Source organism: Trichechus manatus, unplaced genomic scaffold, assembly GCF_000243295.1.
Source record: "Trichechus manatus latirostris isolate Lorelei unplaced genomic scaffold, TriManLat1.0 scaffold00012, whole genome shotgun sequence".
In the NCBI taxonomy this organism is placed as follows: Eukaryota; Metazoa; Chordata; class Mammalia; order Sirenia; family Trichechidae; genus Trichechus; species Trichechus manatus.
The window spans coordinates 12,948,047-12,965,120 of record NW_004443948.1 but is presented as its reverse complement, the minus strand read 5'-3'; the positions used below and the strand labels follow the sequence as shown (position 1 = coordinate 12,965,120).

General features: G+C 34.6%; 1 protein-coding gene across 4 annotated transcripts in view; it reads right to left on the bottom strand.

Annotated features, from left to right (window-relative positions):
- Positions 1 to 17,074, bottom strand: part of ROBO1 (roundabout guidance receptor 1) — a 1,063,338-nt gene that overhangs the window by 311,429 nt on the left and 734,835 nt on the right. The window lies entirely within an intron of this gene.

Genomic DNA, 17,074 nt, shown 5'->3' with positions numbered 1-17,074 from the left:
AAAAAAAAAAAAAAAAAAAAAAGAATTGAACAGATGAGGATATTCAGTAGACAAGTAGAAACAACAAAAGAGAATTAAAAGAAAGTTCCAGAATTGGAAAAAAGAAAATGAAATTAAATTCCCTGGATGAGCTCAGCAGCAGACTGGAGATGGCAAAAGGGAGGGCTGTCGAACCTGAAAATGGATCTATAAAAATTATCCAAACTGAAGAACAAAGAGAAAAAGATTGAAGTAAAATGTGCAAAGGCTCATGCACAGGTAGGACAATACAGAACAGCTTAATATGCGTGTACTAAGAATTTTAGCACACGAAAGAAAGTGGAAATAAACAGAAAAATATTCCAAAGAATAATGACAAATTTTTTCCAAAGTGGGGAAAAATGTAGACTTAAAGGTCCAATAAATTTAATGAACCTCCGCATGGTAAACAAAAAGAAAACCACACCTAAACACATCATAGCTAATCTGCTGAATGCCAAAATTAAACAGAAAAACCTGAAAGAAAAAAAGAAAAGAAAAAGGGGAGCATAATTTATAACAGATTTCTCCTCAAAATCAATGAACGCCAGCAGACAATGAAATTTTTAAGGCACTAAAATGGAAAACAACAACAAGATCTCATAGAATTCTATATCTACTGAATATATCCTTTAAAAATAAAGACGAACTAAGATCATATTCTTAAAACCAAAAGTTGAGGGAATATACTGCCAAAAGTATTGCACCACAAGGAATGTTACATAAAATTCTTTGAGCTGAAGAAAAATAATCCTCGAACTACAGGAATGAATGAAAAGCAATAGAAATGGTAAATATGTAAATAAATTAGTCATTTTTTAAATTAGTTTCTTTAAAAAATCATTTTTAAAGCCAAAATTATTACACTATATTGTGGGATTTGTAACTTATGTAGATAAAAAGACAAAATTGCACAAAGGATGGTGGAGATAAATAGGATTATACTAGTATAATGTTCTTACATTTTAACTGAAGCAGTACAATACTAACTTGAGATAGACTGTGATCATTTAAGTGTTCATATATTTATACCTAGCACAAAAAATTTAAAAATGATGAAGAAATTTTATTCCAGAAGACAGGAAAGAAGGAACAGAAGAACAAAAAGGAAAAAAGAAATGAGAAAAAATAGAAACTTAATGGCAAAGTAATAAATCAAAACCCAACTACATCGATAACTGCATTAAATATTATATTTAATAGGCAGTGATAGACTAAATTTAAAAAAAAAGCAAGACCCAAGTATGTGCTGCTTTAAGAGATGAATTATAAATCTGAATACACATATACAAGTACAAAGATGGAAAAAGATATACTATGCAAGCAGTAAGCATAAGGAAGCTGTGTGGCTATATGAGTATTAAACAATGTGGAATTCAGGACACATAGCAAGGAATAAAGGGACAGTTCATGATGATAAAAAGGTCAATTCATTAAGAAGATCTAAAAATCTTAATTTAGATCTCATATGTACTAGAATGCCTACAATAAAAAGATTGAAGGCACTAAAGTTGATGACAATAACGTGGAGAGTGTAAAGTGGTATAATCACTTTAGAAAAGTCTGGCAGTTTCTTTTAAAGTTCACCATACACTTAATATACAACCCAGAAATTCCACTCCTAGCTATTTACCCAAAAGAAATGAAAACAAATGTTTGGACGAGAATGTTTATAGCAGTATATTCATAATAGCGCCAAACTGAAAACAACCCAAGTGTCCATTATAATTTGGATAAACTAATTGTGATATATTTAGGTGATAAAACTCCACTCAACAATAAAAAAAAATGAACTACTAATTCATGTAAAGTCATGGATAAATCTCATAAACAACATGTTAAATGAAAGATGCCACACTGAATGATTCCATTTTTATGAATGTAAAGAAGAGGCAAAAATAGTCTTTTGTGATATATATCTGAACAATGGTTGCCTCTGGTGATTGGGATTGACTGGAAAAAAGAACGAAGAAATATTTGGAATAATGAACATGTTCTATACCTTGATTAGGGTGGTAGTTATATGGGTGTGTAAACAAAAAAAAAAAAACAAACCTGTTGCAGTCGACTCATAGTGACCCAATAGAACAGAGTAGAACTGCCCCGTAGGGTTTGCAAGGAGCAGCTGGTGGATTCAAACTACCAACATTTTGTTAGCAACCTAGCTCTTAACTACTGCGCTACCCGGGCTCCCCATGGGTGTATACATTCAATACTCATCAAATTGGACAGTTAAATCAATATATATTAATGTATATAAATCTTACCTCAATAAAAAATATATTCATTTATTTCATCTAATATTTGTTTCAAAATTAACTTTTAAAATATATAATTTATCAACACTAATTATAAAATAGCTAATATGAGATACTAACTAATATAAAATATCAACTGATACGAGGTCTGGCATTTCAGAATAAGAATGGACATCACAATTACCATATAAGTATTCCTATATTATTTAGCTTTTGTGTTCACAATAAACCACATTAAAACGTTAATGTTTGGTCTTGGAATGTTCCTTTAAGTGTCCCCGAAAATACAGGCAAAAGGGTTCCTAAGTCTTCAGCAGTATTCAGTGAATGCAAATAATTTAAAAGTGTTCTTTACCAACATTTTAGGAAAGTTTCTTTTTTATCCCAAATACTAGATGTACGACCTATTGCGAAAGTAATCTCACGACAAAGTCTGCTAATTATCATTGCTTTTTAAACCAGCACAAGTATGTTTCACTATCAGAGTGTTCTTTCTTCTAGTTCATATTATCATTGGCATTAGATTAAAGGGGAAAAATAAAATATTTATATGAGGTTGCAATACAGAATTTTTCTAGGCAATTTTTTTTTTTTTTTAGTTCTTGCTAGAGTCATACCTAATGATCAGCTTTTTGAAGATAATTAAGAGTAGCATGAAATTTAAGTTTGTGTGTAAAAACCAGAATTATGGAAAATAAAGTTCAACAATCATCAGTAATTTTTTTAAATATAATCGCAATTTTCTAAGTCTAAACGATTAGCAAGGTTTCTAATTCTTTCCAAGATTTAAAAAAAATGAATAATGTAGAACTGCTCACAGGTAACATGGGATCCTAACTCTATGCGCAGAAATATCATGGTAGAAGTATAGTCAGACTCCATTCAGATTTTGATCCATGTACTGTGAAGTTAGAGGTCCCTAAACAAAACAAACCAAACCCATTGCCTTTGGGTCGATTCTGACTGACAGGGACCTTACAGGATAGAGTAGAACTTCCAAGGAGCAGCTGGTGGATTTGAACTGCCAACCTTTTGGTTAGCAGCCCAGCTCTTAACCACTGCACCACCAGGGCTCCTAGAGGTCCCTAGGTGGTGCAAGGGTTTTGCCCTCAACTACTAACCTAAGGGTTGGCAGTTGGAACCCACCCAGCTGAGCCACAAAAGAAAGGCCTAGCGATCTGCTTGCCTAAAGATTACAGCCAAGAAAATCCTACAGAGGAATTGTACTCTGTAACACATGGTGTTGTCATGAGTTGAAACAGACTCAATGGCAACAGGTTTAGTATTTGGTTACTGTGAAACTAATAATATCTCTGAGCCACAAAGCTGATAAAGACTTGTGAGAGAGATTTACTTTCCTTTAAAATACATGAACAATGCACTTCTGTGGAAGTTTATAGTACACCATTAGGGCCACTTCTACTCTGAAACTGTATGTCTCCAGTGCATAAGAATAAGAAAAATGGCATAGCAGAAAATCTGATAATAACAGAAGGCAGGTTGTTGGAACTATGAAAAGAGAAGTATGGAAATTGTTCCAACAATTTCCTTAGTTGGAACTAAGGAAATATGAAAGTACAAAGTCAAATTAAGAGAATAAAAGTAACACTTTGCATTAAGGTAACATTATTATTTGAAACAAATTAATTCTGGTACAGGCAGTCCCTGGATTACAAAGGAGTTTCGTTTCTAAATCTGTCTTTAAATTGAATTTGTACGTAAATCGGAAGAGTTAGGTACGGTTCATATCTAATGTCCAATTAGTCAAATATTTATCTTAATATATAGTGCACCTTTCTATGCATAAAAATCATTAGAGAAATCCTTCCAGATACACTAAAACATTTTAACATAATACAGTAATAATAATAAGGTTTTGATGAATATTGCAAAGTAGCACCCATTTGTTATTATGAACCATTGTTTGTACCTCGAATTTTTAATATAATATGCTTTATGGGGGTTGGTTCATAACTACAGGTTGTACGTAAGTGGGATGTTTATAACCCGGGGACTGCCTGTATTTGTTTTGTTTTTCTGTTTTTGTTTTTGTTTTTAATTGTGCTTTAAGTGAAAGTTTACAGTTCAAGTCAGTTTCTCATACAAAAATTTATACACATATTGCTATGTGACCTTAGCTGCTTTCCCTATAATGTGACAACACACTCCTCCTTTCCATCCTGGATTTCGTGTGTCCATTCAACCAGCTCTGGTCCTTTTTTGCCTTCTCATCTTGCCTCCAGACAGGAGCTGCCCATTTATTCTCATGTATCTACTTGAGCTAAGAAGCACACTCTTCACAAGTATCAGTTTATGTCTCACAGTCCAGTCTAATCTTTATCTGAAGATTTGGCTTCGGGAATGGTTTCAGTTCTGGGCTAACAGAGAGTCTGAGGGCCATGTCTTCGGGGGTCCCTCCAGTCTAAGTCAGATCATTAAGTCTGGTCTTTTTACAAGAATTTGAGTTCTGCACCCCATTTTTCTCCTGCTCCATCAGGGACTCTCTGTTGTGTTCCCTGTCAGGGTGGTCATTGGTGGTAGCTGAGCACCATCTAGTTCTTCTGGTCTCAGATTGATGGAGTCTCTGGTTTATGTGGCCCTTTCTGTCTCTTGGGCTAATATTTTCGTAGTGTCTTTGGTGTTCTTCATTCTCCTCTACTCCAGGTGGGTTGGGACCAATTGATGCATCTTAGATGGCTGGCCGCTCGCTAGCTTTTGAGACCCCAGATGCCACTCACCAAAGTAGGATGCAGAACATTTTCTTAATAAACTTTGTTATGCCAGTTGATCTAGATGTCTCCCAAAATCATGGTCCCCAGACCCCCACCCCTGCTACTCTGTCTTTCAAAGTGTTTGGTTGTATTCAGGAAGCTTCTTAGCTTTTGGTTTAGTCCAGTTGTGCTGACTTCCCCTGTATTGTGTGCTGTCCTCTCCTTCACATAAGATAATTCTTATCTACTATCTAGTTAGTGAATACTACTCTCCCCCGCCCCCACCTTCATAACCATCAAAGAATATTTTCTACTGTGTTTAAACCATTTCTTCAGTTCTTATAATAGTGGTCTCATACAATATTTGTCCTTTTGTGACTAATTTCACTCAGCAAAATGCCTTACGGGTTCATCCACTTTGTGAGATGTTTTGCTGATTCATCGTTGTTCTTTATCGTTGTATAGTATTCCATTGTGTGAACATACCATAATTTGTTTATCCATTTGTCCATTGTTGGGCACCTGGGTTGTTTCCATCTTTTTGCTATTGTGAACAGTACTGCAATGAATATGGGTGTGCACATACCTATTGGTGTGACAGCTCTTAATTCTCTAGGATATATTCCAAGGAGTGGGACTGCTGGATCGTATGGTACTTCTATTTCTAGCTTTTTAAGGAAGCACCAAATCAGTTCCAAAGTGGTTGTACCATTTTACATTCCCACCAACAGTGTATAACTGTTCCAGTCTCTCCACAACCTCCCCAACATTTATTATTTTGTGTTTTCTGGATTAATACTAGCCTTGTTGGGGTGAGATAGTATCTCATTGTAGTTTTAATTTGCATTTCTCTAATGGCTAATGATCGTGAGCATTTCCTCATGTATCTGGTAGCTGCCTGAATGTCTTCTTTGCTGAAGTGCCTGTTCATATACTTTGCCCATTTTTTAATTGGGTTATTTTCTTTTTGTTGTTGAGGTTTTGCAGTATCTTGTAGATTTTAGAGATTAGACGCTGATCCGATTTGTCATAGCCAAATTTTTTTTCCCGGTCGATAGGCTGTCTTTTTATTCTTTTGGTTAAGTCTTTTGATAAGCATAAGTGTTTGATTTTTAGGAGTTCCCAGTTATCTAGTTTCTCTTCTGGTGTTTGTGCATGGTTACTAATGTTTAGTATTCTGTTTATGCCATGTATTAGGGCTCCTAGTATTGTCCCTATTCTTTTCTTCCATGATCTTTATCATTTTAGATTTTATATTTAGGTCTTTGATCCATTTTGAGTTAGTTTTTGTGCATGGTGTGAGGTATGGTCTTGTTTCATTTTTTTGTAGATGGATACCCAGTTATGTCAGCACCATTTGTTAAAGAGACCATCTTTTCCCCAGTTAACAGACTTTGGCCCTTTGTCAAATATCAGCTGCTCATAGGTGGATGAATTTATGTCTGGATTCACGATTCTGTTCCATTGGTCTATGTATCTGTTGTTGTACCCGTACCAGGCTGTTCTGACTACTGTGGCAGTATAATAGGTTCCAAAATATGTATTTGGTTTTTTGATTGCATGGAATGCATTCACAATAACTCAAGGCTTGTGAAAATGGAAATATGAAAATGTAAACCAGTAAAATACCAGACAATCCTCCAATTTCAAATAAGGGATGGTGTAGGGAGGCTTAACTGAAATGAACTGCTTTGCTGCACTGAAGGCAAACTCAAAGATTTTTTAATCTCAGGAAAGGTGCATTCTAGGGATAGATCTCTCATGGGGAAAAAATGATCAGAGTCCCTCATTAAAAATCAATATATTTGAGTCCTTCTAACAACATGAAAACACATAAATAGAATATGAAGGCAGACAGTGTTGTCTTTTCATCAAACCCTCCACCTGACAAGCAGTATAATACCTGACACATAGAGGAGGTCAATAATATTGGCGAATAAATAAAAAGAATAACAGAAATTAAGAAATAGAAATGTTTTAATTTGAGGCAAGGTAAAACTCAGTTCATTACTGATTTTTACAAAGGGTAACACCTCTAATTAGATGTGATAGAAATCATGCCTAGATTAAAAAAAAAAAAAAAGTACATTTGGTTATTTAGGAGTAATTGAAACACAGTAATGATTAAGAGCATGACCTCTGGAAGAAAGATAGCTCTGGTGTCAAAAGCCTGGCCCTGACATTGGCCAGATAATCAATTTGGACAAGTTATGTCATCTCTCAAGGCCTCAGTCAAAACGAGAATGATAATATACGCTGCATTGTGTTGTATGGAGTAATTGTAGAAATATAAAATGTTTAGCACAAGTAAGTGGTAATACTAGCTGCTCAAGAAATGCTTTATTATTATGTTATTGTGGTTGTTGTTGTTACTGCTGTTGTTATTGTTTTTAATTATCCAGGGTGCCAAAATGAAGGGTTAAAGAGTCTCTCTCTATATCGATAGAATTAAACGGCTACAGTATTTTTGGTGGGTAGATCAGTGGAGAAAGTGCTTAGTTCTTGTTTTTGAACAGTTTTGTTCTCTTAATTTTTATCCCTAACTAGACCATCAAGATTTTTCAGGTCATTCCTAGTTTATACATCCCTGATTTTTCTTGTATCCCTTATATAAAAGAAACTACTTAGTCATAGGAATCCTTCCCACTCCACTTTCAGGAGAGAAGTTCCCCCCCTTTCTTCCTTAGATTCAAGTCCTCCCAGTACCCTGCTCCATCATATCAATCACTATTGGTTTTTGCACTTTCTCTCACCTTAGCCCCTGAATTTCATAAGAAGGAAACCTCATTCTAGCATGGCCAAAGGATGTCTTACTTCTCTCCCTGACCCATGCCACTCTTGGCCTTTGCCACTCACCCTTTTGTAAGCACAGCTCACTGGAAGTTGTGTTTTGACATCTCAAGTTGGAATTCTGAACGTCTTTGTCATAGAATCACTTCTAGGTCTCATGGATAGGCTGTTTATTAATATTAATCCTATATGTCATATATAAATATTAGCTAAATAATTTTATTAGAATGACTTAAGAATTAACTACTACATATTTTAATGAGAAAAAACTGTGAAGTTTAAAACAATGCACTTGTATCACACTTTGGGGATAAATACCTCCTTTATAAATGAATAATTACCTATTCTTCCTATTTAATACAAACAGACTCTTCTACTTTATAAAAAACTGACTTCCTTAAAAACATCATTTTATGACAGACTTTTCTCTTGATCCAGTATTAGAAATTACTCTCCTTTCTAAAGAAAGAAGCTTATTGATCTTCAGTTAGTACAGGAGAGACCACAGAAGGGCTGCTGTTCCTTTCTTCACTATTCACCAATTCTGACTTTGGCATACTTGCTTTCCTATTCACAAAATGAGGAGAAGAGATCTCCCAAAAACTTCTAGAAAGATTTCTAGAACACCCAGGCCTTGCCAGAAATATTTCATCTTTTCAACACTTAGCTGAACCCCCATTTCTTTGCCTACAAATGAGAAGTTGGATTTATTTCTAAAATTCAAAGGTCAAATTAAAAGAATGTAAGGTTCTAACTGTAAAAAAAAAAAAAAAAAAGATTAAAAGGAGCCTCCATAAATATTTGCCTCAGCTAACACATCATTCATTTTCAAAGATAATCTGACAACCACAAAAAAATCAAAGCCAAAAAAATAAATAAATATGGCAATTAATGTGTCTTTGACCTAATTTTTAAATTTTTAAATTAAAGAACTCTAAATTATTTACATTTTGAAAATAAGTAATACTGAATAATCTTGAGTGTTTAATAGCTGCTCATTCACCTGATAAATTACAAAAATTTATTCAGACCATTAGATAAAGAATCTGAGCTGAATTTTGAGATCATCGCTATATTTTTAACTGTATGTGGATAGTCAGTACTTATGACCAACTGTTAAAATATAAAATGAGTTACCTAGCATACTGAATCAAAAGAAGAAAGATAACACAGAGAGAATAAAGAGTAAAGAAGAACCTAGTATGAATTCTTTTGTCTTAAAAAATACCTGTCAACTACAGAAAAACAACCAGTTGGGTTAAAGAAAAATAAGGGCAAAAACATAATACAGCAGAACCAAATTATCATTGAAAGCCACCAAAACTTCCAAAAATGAGAATCCTTGCTGTTCTGCCCATTGTGGCTGACACATGTGCCCGCTGGAATACCCAAAGACAAGAATGGAGTCTTTCAAAATCTCTGATTACATCCCTGTTTTAGGCCCACCTCAGGCAGCCTAAAGACTCTGTTAATCAATTAGCTGAGGTCCTTGCTAAGCCCAGAAAGAGAACACTACAAGGAAAGAGAGAGGATGGAGCACAGGGAACAAAGCTATCTACTGCAGTGGATGAGCTTTTCTTGCACATATGCACACTGGCCATTGTTCCATTCTTGAAGAATCGCATTAATCAACGTTCAGAGGCTGCACCTCTGAAATGGAGAGTTGGCTGTTCATCAGTGATTTATTACAGAGCCCAACATGCATTTGACATGAAACAAGTTGGTAGTTTGGAAGCTGCAAGTGGAGGGGGAGGGGGAGGGGGAGGGTGGCTTGGAGTGTGAAGGGCACTAATGCAGACACAAATCAGTTCCCTTCAACAGAAAGGGGGAAAATACTACTGCTGACAATTATGGTTACAAACATCCATGCTTTCCCCCAAGGCCAAACGTGTTATTTTGATCAGCAGAATTAGGGAAATGCTGAGACTGTAAACTTGGAAAGAAAAGGAAAGCGAAGGGATGAAAAGGGAAGATTAAAAAAAGCTTTTAATTTGCAGAATGGTTTTAAGCTTTTAAATAGCATCCTTGATAATGGAATATAATTTAAAGTGTTTTCATTAAAAAGAAAACCTTGTCTATCCACTGCCTTATTAAGTGATATGAATTATAAATGCAAATATAAAATGTACTATAAATGTAAAAATCAGTCACACTGCCCTAATTGAATGGTCTCTTGTTTAACTGGATGACCACAAACACGAGTATATCAGTTAAAAAAGCAATATTTTCTTTAGGAAAAAACACACCTGGGCTTTGGCAGAGTTTGGCATTATCACAAAAGTTGATAAAGAAAATGTCATTTGAGCAGGAAACAGTGGCTGTGTTGTGGTTGTTTTAATTCTTTACATAATTTTTTTTGAACAAAAAGCCATTTTTAGAAATAATGATCATATATTTTGAACCAAAAATATGGATACGGTATTTGCTGTGTTTCAGATGACCTGTTTGGCAACAGGGGTGAATTTTTCTAAATTAAGATTGTCCTAGAAAATAAGAATCATACTTTTGTCATACACTAAGGAGCAATCTTTAAAATTTCAAAGCTTGGAAGAATGGATGTTTAATTAATCCTGTTAGATAAAAGTAATTATTCATCAACATTCACATATCTTCAACCTTTCAAGATATCAAAACCTTCAGAGACTTAAGACTATAAGAAGCAGCTGCTTTTGGCCAATTATGTTCTGGGCTGTCAGGATTCATAATACTCAGGCAATTCCTTCTCCCTATGAAAACAGGGAAAATTATTCAAATAGGTATGGTGATTGTACCAGAAATTTTAACTTGATTTAAAATAACTGGATGTGCCCAGAGAGGACTATATTCTCCGCTCTTTACCTCAGTTTTCTCAGCTGTAAAATGGGGATAACAACAGTATTAACTGATAGGGTTAATTTGTAAGTGCCCAATAAATGTTTCCACTTGTTTGACTCTCAAAATAATGATTGATGTGATATCCAAGTTTTTAAAAATTATTTCCGTAGTCAATTTCTTGTATTTATCCATCTTGTGTTTGAAAAAGGAAAAAGGTGGAGGTTGGATGTGAGAGAAAGGAACTTCCAGGGCTTTAAAGTACCTGCTAGGTACACCTCCCACCCAATAATGAACACATCTGCTTACACAAAAATAATTCTTAGTTCACAACTACATGGAACCAGAATAGCAAAGGTGAAAAAAAGCAGCAATGCATATGATACACTCCTATCAGGTGTGCACATGTGCATACTCCCACATATGGTAAGGAAACAATTTGATGTAGCTGTGAAAGTGAGCAGTATCACGCATCCTTCTTATTCTGTGCCTTGACAGTCTAGACTAGTGATTTCAAAACTTGGCTGCACATTTGAATCACCTGGGATCTTTTAAAAATTCCATAGCCCTGGACGCACCCCAATCCAATTAAATCATAATCTCTGGACACCGGCATCAGTATTTTTAGAAGCTCCCCCAGGTGATTCTCATGTGCAGACAATTCTGGGAACCATAAACACATCAAAAGCAATTTCTAGGTAGCTAGCACATTTATAAGTCAGGGCTGGGAACAGACCTTATAAACCCATTATCGTTGAGTCGATTCCGACTCATAGCGACCCTATAGGGCAGAGTAGAACTGCCCCATAGGGTTTCCAAGGAGCAGCTGGTGGATTTGAACTGCCAACCTTTTGGTTAGCAGTCATAGCTCTCAACCACTGTGCCACCAGCGCTCCAACAGACCTTATACATCTCTGTATAACCAAGTAGTTAGCAAATTTGTCACTTGGCTGATTTTTTCATCAGCTGACTTCATAAGACTTAGAAAAGTGCTCAATGAAAATCTTAAATTAATGAGATAACATTGAGAGAGAACTTGTATGGTGCACTTGTCTTCTTTTCAAAGTAGCCTGGATTGCCAAGAACATTTTTAAAGGTTTATCATTTTATTCTTTCTATAATCATCAGAATACACTATAATAATATTTAATTAAAGCTAATGTATTTCTTAAGTAAATTTGGAAAATGAGTCAACATTTATATCATTCCTTTTCAGTAAAAGAACTGACTCATAATTCCACATACCAAACAAAAATACATTACAGCCAAGGTTAAAACCTAAAAAGTAGCATGTCACTGATAAATCCTCATTCTCAAGTGGGAGTAAAAAGATGATATAACAAGGAGATGTTCAGATTTTTGACTTGGATTTACCAAAAACTTGTCAACGTACAACTTACACAGTGAACGGCACGACTCATACTTGAGATATTATAGTTAGCAAGGAGTCCCTGAGAACCACAAGTGGTTAAGCGCTCGACTACTAGCTGAAAGGTTGGTGGTTCAAAACCACTCAGAGGTGCCTCAGAAAACAGGCCTGGTGATCTGCTTCCAAAAGGTCACAGCCTTGAAAACCCTATGGAGCAGTTCTACTCTGCACACATTGGGTCACCAAGAGTCGGAATCAACCTGACAGCAACTAACAACAAAATACAGTTAGCAAACAAAAATACAAAAAAACAAAAACAAAAACAAAACACCTACAAAGGAAGGACTCAAAGGCTGAGGGAGGTATGGTCTGGGTATTGGCAGAGGCACCAAGAATGCAGTACATCCAAAATATCCAAGCATCATTAAGTGCATTTGTTCATTTCTCTTACTTATAATTTGATTTATTCCTAGTGTTGGGTGCCAGGATCGGTACCCCAGTTCACCAAATTCTGGATTCATTACCTGGCTCAATTTTAACAATAAATATGCTTTTTATCCGACTGATCACAGAATAAACATACTACTCCTTTTACCTTTTTTTAAAAGATAAAGCAATTAGAGGGTGAGGGACAACTTAAATAGGGAAGTACATTATCCGAAGGTGGAAACCACAGCTCTTGTAAAAACGGCATGCTACCTACATGACTTCATTTACTTGGCAGCCATTAAAATTACGGGTAATTTTCATGGAAAAGGAAACAAACTATACTAATCCTATTAAAAGGCAACTTCTAGAAACAATTGTTATTGTAATATGAATTAAAATTATGGTAAATAGTTATTTTGTGCAATTCAGTAGTCAATAGAAGGATGCATGGTTATACTAAACTACAGGTAGTTCTCTTTAGTTCTGGTTTATGTACTCCTGATTTTGTGCCATACAGTGTCTAGGAACTGTGAAAACTGGGGGTGTTTACTATATGAACATAAATTTTTTAACTAGAATATGGCACTGCTGTAAAGCAATAACAAAAAAGACATGCTTTAAAAATAAATGAAGATCTTATATCCAACAGCTAATAGTAAACATTATGCCTTCACTTAGATGGTCAAGGAAATATAAATGATTGCATACATTTACAGATTTTTAATCCCAATTTCTTTTCTTTTCCCCCCACTTATATATTACACCCTTAAAAGGAACATCACCTAAAAAAGCATACATCTTTTAGGACAAAGACAATTTCTAAAAATATGTCAAGATTATAGCTTAGTAGTTGGAATTTAGACAATGAAATAAATGTACATAATTATGAACTGAATTATGAAATGGACTGCTTTCAACAGAAGCACTGATGTTTTAGGATTTCCTTGTCTACACAGACTGGAGCATGACAGTTGTTCTTCGGGTAGTAGGCAGAAAAGCCTTTGGGACCCAGGATGTGTGAGGCTATTACTTCTGGGCTTTGGCAATAAGAAATATGATCTGTGCCCCAGGAAAAACACTGAAATCAGAAGATATGGCAATTTAAGGCTCAACCACAAGAAAACAGAAAGTTCAGTGACACATAATTGCACTTCTCTGACATGCAATCGATTGATATCAACATATTAACAAGTAGTTGTTAATATTTAATTTGGTTTACCAATGAAATTCTTAATAGAATTAAAAGTATTTCATGATTTCTATTATTCCTCGATGCCTATATGTAGAGAGAGTGTAAAATAGAAAAACAATGCTAAATATTTAATTAAAAAAAAAACGCATCTGTAGACTCATGGGTCTTAAAATTTTTACAATGAACATTTCAGGATATTTTGGTAGACCTAAGAATAAAAACTTTCAAAATTCATAAACTGTACATCTGATGGAAGAACTGGCATGATGCTTTTAAAGAAAATGTTGGTTGCCAAATTAAGAAATATATGGATGTTTTAAAATTAGATCCTGTTAAACATTTTAAAATTTGTTCTGGACTTAGCTTCACAAGAACAGTCTCAAAGATGACATTCTATTCCTTTTATCTTTGCCTACATACTTCCTTAAAAAAATAAGTGTATATAAGCAAATGCTTAAGCATGTAGCTCGTTCAGTTATAATTTCTGAATGCTGAAAATAAAATGTTTCCAAAATTTATATTATTTTTAAAAACAAAAAAAACTGAATTATAAAATATTTTAAGCAATTTCCAATATAAAATAAGAATTTTTTAATCAAAATAAATGTCATGCTCTAAAGTAGAAAAAAAAGGAATTAGAAATAATTTTATCCTATTAATTTGACAGAAGCTTCAAGCAAAGAAAAAGATAAAATAAAAAATGAAATGTAGCACCTTTATTCATCTCATCTATCTCTTTCTCATTATCCATCCATCGAGACATTAACAGCTTCACTACGGAGACAGAAATTGCTTGTTCATGTATTGTGAGAATCTTTTTCAGATAAGTGGCAATTTGCATCCACATGAGCAATGTATGGCAATGTCTCATCTGGTCCAATGTAGTATGCAATTTTGCACACGATGTCATGCTGACCTGAAGTAACTAGGATATATTGCTTGCATAAGAAATATAAGGGGTAGGGGAAGTATCCACATTCACGTCTTCCAGCCCACAATTTCATTATGCCATGACAATCAAGAACACAGCAGATGCCACACGTGCAAATATTAGGAAGTTAATCAATGAAATATCATCAGGGATTTTCATTCAACTAACAAAAATAATAACGCGAAGTTCACTCAGATTTCAGACACCAGAAGTCTTATACAACTCTTCAAAATTTACAAAGAAAAAAGATTCGTTAATGAATGAGAGTACTCCTTGAAGAAATTTTACTTTAAAATTTGTAAATATAAAAGGAAGCTACATAAAACATTAAAACTTACTACTAATTATAGATAATTTCTGATATCCAGTAGGGATTTTTAAAATAATGCCATTTATTTTAAAAGGTTCTTTCAGATTGTCAGAAAGCTTTTAAAATTATTTTTGACTAAAACCTAGAGGGAAATTTGACTACAATGGGAGTAATGTATCTTTCCCTAACAGGAGTGATTTAAATCTGTGAAAAGTGAGGTCTGACAGGCATAAATTGGCTCCTGTCTTTTGATATTTAGAAGATGCATTAGCTCTCTTTTCTTGATAGAATACAGCATTCCATAGGTACATTAGACCCCATCAAATGTCTACACTAATAACTTTTGTGACTGCCCATCTTTCCATTACAGTGGCCACTTTTCCCATTGTTGTCTTCCTCTCATTTAGTGTTGGGGAGGGGTGGGAGGGAGAGAAGATCAGTATGATAAAAATTAAGAATAATTTATAGTTCTCTCCATAAAATTACAAGTTATTGTCTTATACTGGGCTCTGGGTCCATCACAAATTCTACAATCCTTGATAAATACCAGCTAGACAGCAATGGTGCTCAGGCTACCACTTAGTGCCACTCACCACGACCACTGATGATTTTCAAAGCTATTGTAAGGGAAAATATTTTCTAGGCTGTAAGAAATAAATACTTAAAATTTTATAAATGTCCTAAATATTAATAAATGAAGTATAACATACAGACATTTTTAATACGTGGTGAGAATAGCTTGTTTATAATTATAAATACAAGGTTTTGAGAACTACTTTCATAGGACGAGGTGGCCACAATTTAATGGAGCAAACAGAAACATAAATTACTGCAAATACATATAAATAGAAATCATAAATATGATATAATTAAGATTTGCCACTTTTTATTAATATAATCCTCAATGAGGCACATTCTATGGATCTTCTCTTATAACTTAAATGCCATACACATTACACACCATAAATATTATGGTTTTTCAGTTTGGTCAACAGAAAGTGCTAGCTACTAAACAATTAAATCCTTTCTCCATATTTAGTCTATTTTACTCTTGGAAGTTTCATTCTGAAACACATCAACCCAACACCTGCCTTCCAGCTTAACTTCAAAGGTACATTTCACATAACAGCATCTGAGAGGAAGAGAAAAATCTAACACTATACTGGTTTTTAGCCTCTCTATAAATATGTTTTTAAAATGTATAAAATTAGAAAATTTAGATTTACTTCTTAAAAGATACTATAAGAAATGTTTAGAAGTGTGTCTTGCAATAGAATTTTTAAACTTTGATTACCTTAGAGAGACTATATAACAAAAGAATTCAATAGAAGAGAATGGGCCACACTGACCTGATTCAAATTTGTACTGTGTCCTTCACTAATTAAGTGATTTGGGGTAAGTTAATCTTCCTAAGAGTACATTTCTCATCTATAGGGGCAATTATTTTACTTACCACAGAGTGTTGTATAAAGTAACAGAATGAAGCATTTATAACAGGGATGGATACAGAGTGCTTAATAAAATTAGAAGATGTGACTATAATTATATTTATTAGATGGCTATGGGAGCCCTGGTGGCACAGTGGTTAAGGGATGGGCTGCTAAACAGGAGGTCGGCAGTTCAAACCCTGTGGGGCAAGTGAATATTATTATATTAGATGATATGACTATAATTATGTTTTGGATGACTATGACTATTATTAGTAATACGTATGTATATAAATATATATGATAAATGGAGAAAAGATTGAAGTTGTCAAGGATTTCACTTTACTTGGATCCACAATCAACACCCATGGCAGCAGCAGTCAAGAAATCAAAAGACGCATTGCATTGGGCAAATCTGCTGCAAAAGATCTCTTTAAACTGTTAAAAAACAAAGACATCACCTTGAAGACTAAGGTGCGCCTGACCCAAGCCATGGTGTTTTCAATCGTCTCATATGCATGCGAAAGCTGAACAATGAGTAAGGAAGATCGAAGAAGAATTGACCCCTTTGAACTGTGGTGTTGGCAATGAATAATGTGGTACTGGCAATGAATCATGGACTGCCAAAAGAATAAAAAAATCTGTCTTGGAAGAAGTACAGCCAAAATGCTCCTTAGAAGCAAGGATGGCGAGACTGCATCTCATATACTTGGGACATGTCATCAGGAGAGATCAGTCCCTGGAGAAGGACATCATGCTTGGTAAAGTAGAGGATCAGCGAAAAAGAGGAAGATCCTCTATGAGATGGACTGACACAGTGGCTGCAAC